Source organism: Salvia miltiorrhiza, chromosome 1 (assembly GCF_028751815.1).
Source record: "Salvia miltiorrhiza cultivar Shanhuang (shh) chromosome 1, IMPLAD_Smil_shh, whole genome shotgun sequence".
Taxonomy (NCBI): Eukaryota; Viridiplantae; Streptophyta; class Magnoliopsida; order Lamiales; family Lamiaceae; genus Salvia; species Salvia miltiorrhiza.
This window is the reverse complement of record NC_080387.1, coordinates 35,072,550-35,083,779: the sequence shown is the minus strand read 5'-3', so window position 1 is coordinate 35,083,779 and position 11,230 is coordinate 35,072,550. Positions and strand designations below refer to the sequence as shown.

The 11,230-nt window shown below is 36.8% G+C and overlaps 1 long non-coding RNA gene across 1 annotated transcript; it reads right to left on the bottom strand.

Moving 5' to 3' along the window:
• Positions 1-3,000: 3,000 nt before the first annotated feature.
• Positions 3,001-3,932, bottom strand: LOC131022355 (uncharacterized). Its single transcript, XR_009101240.1, has 2 exons — positions 3,633-3,932; positions 3,001-3,380 (listed from the first exon to the last, which is right to left on the bottom strand). It is a non-coding gene; the product is annotated as an uncharacterized LOC131022355 (long non-coding RNA).
• Positions 3,933-11,230: the final 7,298 nt, after the last annotated feature.

The following is an 11,230-nucleotide window of genomic DNA, read 5'->3' as shown; positions in this document are numbered from 1 at the left end:
AAATATTGATTTCATTTTGTTTGACACTAGCAGGGGTATAGACACGTGTTTCGTCTTCAATCTTATTATCAATATCTTCAACTTCATGTGTCTCACATTCTATTTCTAATTATTTTTTAAATATATCTTGTTCTTTTGATGAACATGTTGAAACATCCTTTTTATTATTTATAATAAATTTATAAAGTTCTCATTGTTCAGATTTTATTAACAACTCAATTCTTCTTCTATTTTTCTTTGTTTATAGCGACTTCCATATTTTCATATATATATATATATATAGATAGATAGGGTCGCATGGAGAACACCAAATATTCAAAGAACAGAAAACATTGAACATGTTAGTTGTTCACCTTGAACGTTAAACGTTCGTAACAGTCATTTTGTTGAACCTGACGTTGAACATATAGAGGTCGAATCCCATAACCCTAAAAAATTCAATGTTTATTCACGCTCATGTTCAACAAAATAACTGTTACGAACATTTAACGTTCAAATGAAATATTACTGACATGTTCAATGTTCTCCATTGAACTCTTCTATATATATATATATATATATATATATATATATATGGGAGGGCTATAATGAAAACACTTTTAAGTGTATAAAATATGGATGAATCTTGTCCATTAGATCTTGATTGATCTAATGGCTTGAAATAGGCCTAATCTAATCTCTCAATATTCACGCCTAATGACTAAAAGGCTAAGTATGTAATTGCTCAATTTAATCTCTAATTAGTGGACACATGTATCAAATCTTTATTTCCATAATTATATCAATTATTTATTTAACACACGTATTAAATCCATTAAAATCATTCTAACCTAAATCCTAATATTTTCTCAAATGTAAAACACAGAGTCTCTATCATCAACGGAAGCCAAAATTTTTGGATTCATCATTCTATTTCTTCAAAGTAAATCATGGATAATCCAGGTATGTATGCTCTTTATTCTTTTTAGCATTTTGTTACGAATTTTCTGTGACTATGTCATGTGTATGAAACATATTATATTACGAATTATTTCTGGGTTATGTTGAGTAGTTTTTAGTACGAATTTCTTTATCTTTGTTACGAATTATTGTTTGTTGTAGTATATTGTGTATGAAGTATGAGCATGTTTCGATTTTGTTTCAATTTTCTGGTTTGGTTATTCTATTTTTTTTGTTAATATGTTGTAATAAGTTATTTACTATTCGTTCATTAATAACTGTAATATGATTTTGAAAGTTTGTGGTAATCTACTAATTGAATGTTATTATTTTTGCTACGAAATAATATTTCATAAATTCCAGACGAATTTTTTAAATAATGTTACACATTTATTTTTTTATGTATTTAGAATGCGTAACACAACACTTAGAAGGTCAAAATTCATGTTGTTCATAGATCAAAAAAATGTGTATAATTCTTATCCAAAAAATGTAAGTATTGCGAAATTTTTTGTTACGTTATGCAGCTGTATGTTACGAATTTTGTTAGTTACGTTACGTATTATTGTTTCATAACAGATTACTTCAGTAATCGTATTTTGATATCGGTTTGAACAACTATTGTTTTTCAGTGTCAGATTGAGAGACGCGAGAAGGTCAAATAATATCTGACACTAATTCATACCTTCCCGTCTACGAAGCCAGCAAGAAGTCGTGCATAGGGCAACAATTCAAGTCTATAGATGACGCATATGAGTTTTATAAAAAAAATCCAAGAGGATGTACAAGAAGTGTGGTCGCCGTGCTTGACATGATTCGCACAATTATGGGAAGATTGTTGAAGAAGATAGTGAAGAGGAGTGATTGTTCTACGACAAAGAAACGATGTCAATTTAATTTTCCAATTTCTCAATTTGTCATGCACTTTGAAGCTTGTTTAGTATTTTTTTGGTATTTCAAAGTCATGGAATATGATTAAAGACGTTTCTTAACTGTTCACCATTATTTTTTGAACAATCCATTTCTTAAGATGATTTAATAATTAAGTGGTATTATGATTATTTCATTTGTTAAGTTTAGATGTATCATTTAAACGTAAGTGTATTATTATAATACAATTCTTACTACATGAATAATTCGTATCAAACAATATTATAATTTATAAATGATTTTAAAATTCTTAATCTGGACCGTAAATTCTTATTGTATTTTTGTTGAATGAATAATTTCCATAAGTCCTCACAACAAACAACTATATTTTAAATTTTTAAAATTTATCAGGCCAATTCTCACTAAAAAAATAAAATTTAAGTATCATAACCGCAAGATTATTATGCAGTAAACCACAAAAAATGTAGAATAACATATCATTTTATTTCAAATAAAACTTTATTTCAATTATACAAGTTCTCACCAAAAAATTAGCAAACTTGCTAATAATTCGATAATCCAAATTTTCATTATTAATTATACAAATGATTTAATTATAGAGCAAACTTGCTAATAATTCGTAATACCAGAAACTTGCACTCAATTATAAAACTTGATCATACAAATATAAACTTAAAAATTCGTAAGATTAGAAACCTACAATCAAAATTCATATTAATATGACAAATTAATTCGTAGGATAATGTATCAGATTCGTAACCACACCGCACTTCATATTTTTGACAATTTGACATGAAAATATAGGAAAATGCATAATAAACACTCACAGTCACGAAATGTCAGCAAAAAAACACAAATAGCTCCTCACAATTGTCAGCCAAAACACACATCTAACTCGTTCAATCAAACCAAAACACATCTACCTCCACACAATTGTCAGCCAAAAATTCGTAATCACAAACTTAAAAATTCGTAATATTAGAAACGAAAACTATTTCAGATTCATATAACAAATTAATTACATGCACCATGAACTAGATTCGTAACCACAAACTTAAAAATTTGCAATCTACTGTTTGACATTCTTAGAACTATGCATCACCATGTCATTCGTAATACAAACTTAAAAATTCGTAAGAGATTCTTGTAAAGCATTAAAAAAATCGAATGTATACACAAAAACCCCACAAAAATCTAACATATTCTTCACGTAGGGAATCGATTTTTTCATAACAATTCAAGAAATTTACAATCGTTTAAAGACACTGTGAACTTTCAAAAATCTAACTAATTCTACAACTAATCAACCGATTATTGACAAAAATCGAAGAACCTTAAGAGATTTTTAGAGATTGAAGATGGGTTCCACAATAAAAACAAACCCCTATTACGAATCTTAAACAACTATAAACAACAAGTAACCCACTGCTACGAACCTCCGAAACCACCCTTCGTCTTCGTCATTACGTCTCTGAAAAAACCTGAGATCGGCGCCTTCACAATCTCCAGCAAATGAAAAAGTGAGAATGGGTTATGTTTCTCCGCATACCCTAGTTGGTTAATAAAAAATTGACAGCTCGCGAAACCTTAAAAAAATGACAAATCGTTTAAAGACACAAGGGGACAATTATAAAGCATAAAACTTTCAAAAAGCAACCGAACCCAAATAGGGTTCTCAAAATTGACAGCTCGCGAATTCTTAAAAAAATGACAAATTTCTCATTTCAAATTAAATTTTTGAAAGAATAAAAAATAAAACAGGGTTAAAGCTGATCCCACAATTGAACCCAACATTTACGAACCTTTCGTCGTTGCATTCTTCGTCCTCGCCATTAAGCCACCGTCGGTGAAATCAGAACCTACAATGGAACCCTAGTTCATCCACAGTCTGTGAATGGAGAAGATGGAAGAGTGATTTCTATGGAATAGATTTGGTAGGTTATAATTGAAGAGAGAGAGTGAATACCGATAAAAAGCTTAATCAAATACTTTGAAATTCACAATCAATGTAATTAGTATAATTTTATTTTATAATAAAACTAAAACTTATCGGTTCTATGGAATTTGTGATTGGTGCTATTTTATTTTGCATTCAATTCGTACCAAACATTCTAAATTCTCGACCAAAATGATTTGTCGGATGGAAAAGAAAATCTTTCCATATCCCACCCATGATGATCGGAACAGATAGAGGGATACGGATAGTCAACCTCAATTTTGATGACATTTTTGCCCTTCATACAATATTAGTTACGAATTATTAATTAAAACTGGAAGAACCGTAAGAAGGCTGAATCTTTAATCTGGTCCGTTAATTTCATACAGATGGAGGGCTGGATCTTGTCCATGTAGTTTATACACTTAGGAGTGTTTTCACTGTAGCCTCACCCTATATATATATATATATATAGTGGAAGGATCAAGTGTAAACTCTATCTTACAGTGAAAACTAGATCCTATGAACAAACACATAAAATACATGAACAAGAGATAATCAAGTCGTGAACAATTGTAATACATAAAATACATGAACAAAGATGGTTGAATCTTGTATACACGTGAACATTTAATTGTTCACGATTTGACTATCTCTTGTTCATGTATTTTATGTGTTTGTTCATAGGATCTAGTTTTCACCGTAAGATAGAGTTCACGTATATATGTGGGTACACTGTAGTTATATTGCTATTTTTCGTGAGATTATGAGTACAATGAATAAGGCAGTACATACTGATGAATAACGATATTAAAAAAATTGGAAAAAATTTCACTTCCTCCAGAATTCGAACCCTGGTAAAAAAAAATCGCCGTTTAAATAAATATCAGTCATAGGATACATGAAATCAGCATCCACAAATCAATCTAAGATCTCACGGGGATCTCATTGGAACACTCCCCCATATGTATATATATGGGAAGGCGAAAATAAAAATATATTTTAAAATATAAAATAAGAACCATTTTCAGCTCTTAGATCACCAATATTTACGATTAATTCATCATCTTATTGGATGAATTCATGGTCCCGAATTCAAATCTCATAGGTAGCAAAAAAATTACTTTTCGCAATTCAACATTTACACAAAGAATTCAGACGTGTTCGACATAGAATTCATACATTTTAGCTAGTTCGTATTTTATATATTAAGAAGTGTTTATATCCTTTATATGAACCATTTATATCCATTTATATCCACTTCTTAATATATATACAATATATATTATATGTTGGGTCCGGGGGGTCTCGAATAGGTGTATGGGGGGGGAATACACCTATAGGCTATTTTTATGACTATCTACAAACCTCAATCAGAGGGATCTCAGTCAGAGATAGAAACGAAACTTTACACGCAAACAAGACACCTGTTTAACCGAAATAAGTGTTGACCAACAGGGTTGACGACTGATACTGAAAGCTCTTCAGTAAAGAGTTATCAGTTAAGTCACTGGAACTTAACTGATCCACGTAAGGGCTTCAGTCGTGTTTGCAGAGATGAAGATGATATCTCTCTTCCTTACTATCAGAGGATAGTGAGTCAGATTGATATCATACGCAGCGGAAATTAAATTTAGTTTCGAATAGCCTCGGTGGAGCAGATAGTTGGATTAAGGTTTCTCTTTTCAGTTAGTCAGCATTCAGTTTTATCAATTGAAATAACACAGTTATGAATGTAAAACTGAAAGCTGTAAATAACACAGAGACTTTTACGTGGTTCGGAAAAACTCTTTCCTACATCCACGACTGGTTGATCAGACCAACAATCCACTCCGCAAGTGCTTCCCTGGTGCACTGCAAACCGTGAACTGAAGATAGCTCTCTCTTCAGCACCTACACACCTCGCGTAGGGTTTCCCTACCTACACACCTCGCGCAGGATTTCAGCACCTACACAGCTCGCGCAGGATTTCCTTGCTAAGCACACCTCGTGCTCAGACTTCCCTATCAGAGTTCAGAACACCTTCTGAAACTCCGAGTCACTCAAACACTCTTATGGGGGAGAGGTTTAAACGAGTGCCAACTATACTTACAAAGAACAAGTTCTTTGAAGCAAGTTTGACCTTTGGCTTCTGGGTACACAGAATATATGCCTAGGGTCTAAGAGAATGTATGTAATCAGCAGTGACTGATTTTGGCTTTGGAATTCTCTTCTTCGATTCAAGCTTTGGGCGGTTTAAGCTTTAGGCTGAGTAGCTATTTCGGCAGAGCTTCAGCTTATGTCGTTGAATCGGTGAAGATTGAAGTGATCCTCGAGCGCTATTTGTAGGAGAACTCTTGAATAGATCTGTTGGCGTAAATCGTCCTCAAGATTTCTTCCGTTGGAGAGCAATTCGAATTTGGGCTGAGGCTTCAATCTTCGAGGTTCCTTGTCTGTGTGAAAACGGCTCTCTTTGATGGACAGGAGATGTGACATCTCTGAAAAGTAACCACCAGATAGGAATGACCTTTGCAGAGATAAGATATTGAGATATCTCTGCATTTAATGCGGCTGTACTTGAGCGTACGTAGCTTCCTCTGAACGTTGGAAGATCAGTCCTAGGAGGAATGTTCAACTGATACTTGACTTTAGTATCAGTCCATGGCGCGCATTAAATAATCAGTCTTCAACTGATTCTTCAACTGATACTTCAGTTGGTAACTGCAGTCTTCAGTCTTCGTTCTTCAGTCTTCAGTCTTCAGTCTTTGACACCGCAACTAAACTAGAAACGAACTCTAACACTTGAGTTCAAAAACGATTCTAGTCTATTACATTTAAGTCCTATGAATTTTGGTATCATCAAAACAAGGGTTAGGATATTCCACAAGGTTCCCAACAATTTTCCCCTTTTTGATGATGCCAAAACCACACAGCAGTTCTAGACAGCAAAAAGACTGAGCTCACAGTACAAGTTCTAGACAAGGGGTGAAAGTTGTTCCCCCTTAACAACAGAACCTAAATAACTTGTACTCAGAGCAAGAACGAAAACAATTCTAAACACAGAACAGCAAGAAGACAGAAAAACCATAAATCAGAGCCTGGACAAAGAGTCATTGTCTTCAGGGTGAGATCAATAAGAAGTTCATTTCATTAAATGGACTGATAAGCCATCAGTCTAGGTACAGAGCAAGACTTACATTGGAGTAAAAAGTAAAACAAAAACATCATGGATAAACCTTGGACTCCAGCAGTCTGCTTGGCTGCGCCTTGAACTTCTTGATCTTCATCTTCTGTCTTCGTGTCTTCAATGTTCCTAAGCTTGTTCCACTCTCACTTGTTTTCCGTTGAATTGAGGTCTCTTCTGAAATGTCATCCTTCTGGTGATCCATAGCTATCCCATCTTCAGTCAAGAAATAGGGACAGGAGTAATCTTTTCAAACAGATTACTCACTGACTCTTACTTTCCCAACTTTCCCCCTTTTTGGCAACATCAAAAAGAGAGAGATGACCATGGAAGCTGAAAATCAAATGAGACAACAACTCCAATTCTCAAGTTGTGAAAACGTCTTGAGAAGAGGAGATGTCCCGAGAAAGCAGAAGGAGAAGGACGTCAGGAGTGGGTGGAGAAGAAAGAAAAAGAATGACGGAGAAGGCGGGGAGACAGAGGAATGATGGGAAGCAGTTTGAAGGAAGGGAAAGTATGCATAGCATCGTTAGAGATAATCATGAGATGTAGCTATACATACTATCCGAAGAGCGAGGAGACAGACGAGAAGAGATGAATTAGAAGTGCGAAAGGAGGGGAGGAGAAACGAAGGAAATATATGACGTGGCGTTCATGAAAGAATTGGATCAGAACATGCCTTCGTCATACATGGGGGAGAAGAAGATGTGAAAATGGAGAATCGAATCAGTGACAGTCGTGAGGACTAGCACTGTCGATTTTGCGCCGGATGGCAATGAGCTTTTGCGCATTGCTGTTGCACCACATGGAGTCTTCACCAAAAGGTGAGAAGTTTCCTGAGAAACAGGTGAAGTCTGTCCATATTCTAGACAGGAACTTCCAATCCATGTGCCGGGCATGAGGATGGAAGACGCTCGTTTCGCTGGATACAAGTGAGGGTAGAGCAAACTTTGACGCCGGAGAGACGTTGTGATCCAGTGGAAGGGTCCGGTGAAGACCAAGACAATGAGCGTCATTCTTCCACTCCATGACTTTGCAGTCATAGATTTCTCCTTTAGTCGGAACAATTTTTCTGCAACTTTGGAAACAATTGAAACTTTTTCTCACAGTGAAAGCTGTGGAGAGTTGTTAGTTGATGCAGAAACACTATGAAGACAACATGGTATAAATAGACAAGATGTGAACCATGTAGAAGATGAAAAGGTTTTTCGAAAAATGTGCCTTAAATGCAATTGAAGAAAAAATTTCGCGTCCGCCGTCACTGCGAGGGACTTCAAAAGGCATCATTACACATGTCATGTCAATGAGCGTTTCAAGAAATTTTATTGCAGAGGCAAAAAGGTTGGAAGGATTTTTGGCAAAAAGATCAGGACAAGTTCAATCAAAACAGATTTTCACTTTATAAAAATCTTGTCCTAATTCGGATATTCCAATTCCAACAATTCCAATAATCAGTTAAAGTTTTTGAAAGAAACTGATCAGTTAGAGAAAAGATTTTGAACTAAAAACTTAAAGCTCTAAACTGAAATAACTGATTTTGAAAAGGTAAGCATTTTTAAAATACTTACTGATCAACTGAACATAGTAGTCAGTTGATACCACGTGATCCTGGATGATTCATCAGGATGACTTCCTCTTCAGATGAGCACTCGGACTTCATTGCTTTTTACGTCGACGATCGTAGAAGCAGCAGTTGGTTGACCACTAGTCAGCATGACTGTTTGAGAAAATCTTCAAACACAGCATCACTCTTCAGGGTTGATAAGGCCAATCTTTGCACAAAGATCGTTGAACCTCTCTTCTGGAAGAGCCTTGGTCAGCAGGTCCGCTCTCTGAATAGCAGTGGGAATCCATTCCACAGAGACATTCTTCTTTTCGACATGATCACGAATGAAGTGATGTCGAATCTCAATATGTTTGACTCTGGTGTGATGAACTGGATTCTGGGAGATTGCAATAGCACTGGAGCTGTCGCAATAGATAGGAACTTCCTTTTCCTCGATCCCATAGTCCTTTAGTTGATGGACTAACCACAGGATTTGTGAGCAGCAGCTTCCGGCAGCAACATATTCAGCTTCAGTTGTAGAGGTGGCGACTGAAGTCTGCTTCTTAGAAAACCAAGAGATGAGCTTGTTGCCTAGGAATTGACATGTTCCGGAGGTTGATTTGCGATCAAGCTTGCATCCACCGAAGTCGGAGTCTGAAAATCCGGTGAGCTTGATGTCGTCCTCTGCTGGGTACCACAATCCTAAATTGGGTGTGCCCTTGAGATATCTCAGAATCCGCTTAGCTGCATCTAAATGAGCTTCCTTAGGATCTGATTGATATCTTGCACAAACCCCGACTGCAAATGCGATATCTGGTCTGCTCGCAGTCAAATATAGCAAAGATCCAATGATTTCTCTGTACTTCTTCGAAGAGACAGAGCTTCCTTCTGAACCTGGATCAACTTTCCAGTTTGTGTTCATTGGGATCTTGACTGACTTCATGTGCTGAATACCGAACTTAGCTATCAGCTCCTTCGCATACTTGGACTGGCTGATCAGTATTCCTTCTTTGGTCTGCTTGACTTGCAATCCGAGAAAGAAATTCATTTCTCCCATCATGGACATTTGGAATTTGTTCTTCATGATGTCAGCAAACTTATTGCACATGTGTTCGGATTTGGATCTGAAGATTATGTCATCGACATAAATTTGAACAAGCAAGAGATCTTCTCCTTCTTTGAGAGTGAACAACGTTCTGTCCACAGATCCCTTTTTGAAGCCTTGTTCAATCAGATACTCCGAGAGAGTATCATACCACGCTCTTGGTGCTTGCTTCAACCCATAGAGCGCTTTCTTCAGCTTGTACACCTTTTCTGGTCCAGCAGCCTCAAATCCTGGAGGTTGTTCTACATAGACTTCATCTGTGAGCACTCCATTGAGAAATGCACACTTGACATCCATTTGGTGTACCTTGAAACCTTTGTGAGCTGCAAAAGCTAAGAAGAGTCTGACTGCTTCCAATCTGGCAACTGGGGCAAATGTCTCGTCGTAGTCGATTCCTTCTTCTTGACTGTATCCTTTAGCCACAAGCCTTGCTTTGTTTCTCACAACGTTTCCTTTTTCGTCTTTCTTGTTCTTGAAAATCCATTTCAAGCCAATCACCTTTGCATCGTCTGGTCGATCCACAAGCTCCCAAACAGAATTTCGGTTGAATTCATTTAGTTCTTCTAGCATTGCGATGACCCATTCTGTTGACTTCAGAGCTTCTTCAATATCCTTCGGCTCTGTAGTTGATAAGAAACAGCTGAAATTCTTATCTTCGTTGATGCAGTTCTGGTTGATGTTGAAGACGAGGTTGCACATAGATCTCCGAGTCTTGACGCCATCTGATGGTTCTCCAATGATGTTCTCCTTAGAGTGGAGTTCAAACCATCTTCGATATTTCTTGATTTCTTCAGGAGATGGTGGAGCTTCTTCAGTTAGAATAGCTCTGGGATGTTGAGCACTTTCTGGAGCAGGGGAGAGTTGAGCTGGGGCGGCTTCTGCGCGTTCATCTTGAACTTCAGCAACTGGAGTTCCCCCTTGACTATTGCCATCTGTATTGGCTCCAGTTTGAACTTCAGACCGTTGGTTGATCTTCTGATACTAAAGTATCTCAGTATCTTCATCCTTTCCAGGTCCCCATACCAAGACAGTAGAGGGCTCGTCAGTATGGATTTCAGCTTTGGAACCTTCAGTGATCTGAACATTCTTTTCAGCATCTTGTTCCCTGAAACCATCTGTAGACTCATCAAAGATCACATGAGGTGTTTCTTCTACACATAGAGTTTGAGTATTGAACACTCGATAGGCTTTGCTTGAACGTTCTATTCTGGAGTATCCAAGGAAGACTCCTGGATCAGCCTTGCAATCGAAGGTGTTCAACCTCTTCTTATCGTTGTTGTGTATGAAACACTTAGAACCGAAAGCATGAAAATGGGCAATCGATGGCTTTCTGTTCTTCCATAACTCGTATGGAGTTCTTCCATGTCTCTGAGTGAGGAAGGAGCGATTCTACGTGTAGCATGCGTTGTTGACTGCTTCGGCCCAAAACTTCAAGGGGAGTTTTTACTCGGCTAGCATCGTCCTTGCTGCTTCCTTTAGAGACCGGTTTCTTCTCTCTGCAACTCCATTCTGCTGTGGAGTTCTTGCTGCAGAAGTTTGATGACTGATTCCTTGTTCATCACAATACTCACGAATGACAGTATTGAGGAACTCAGTCCCACGATCTGATCTGATGCTGATGATGTTGACTTCCTTTTCAACGCTCAGTCT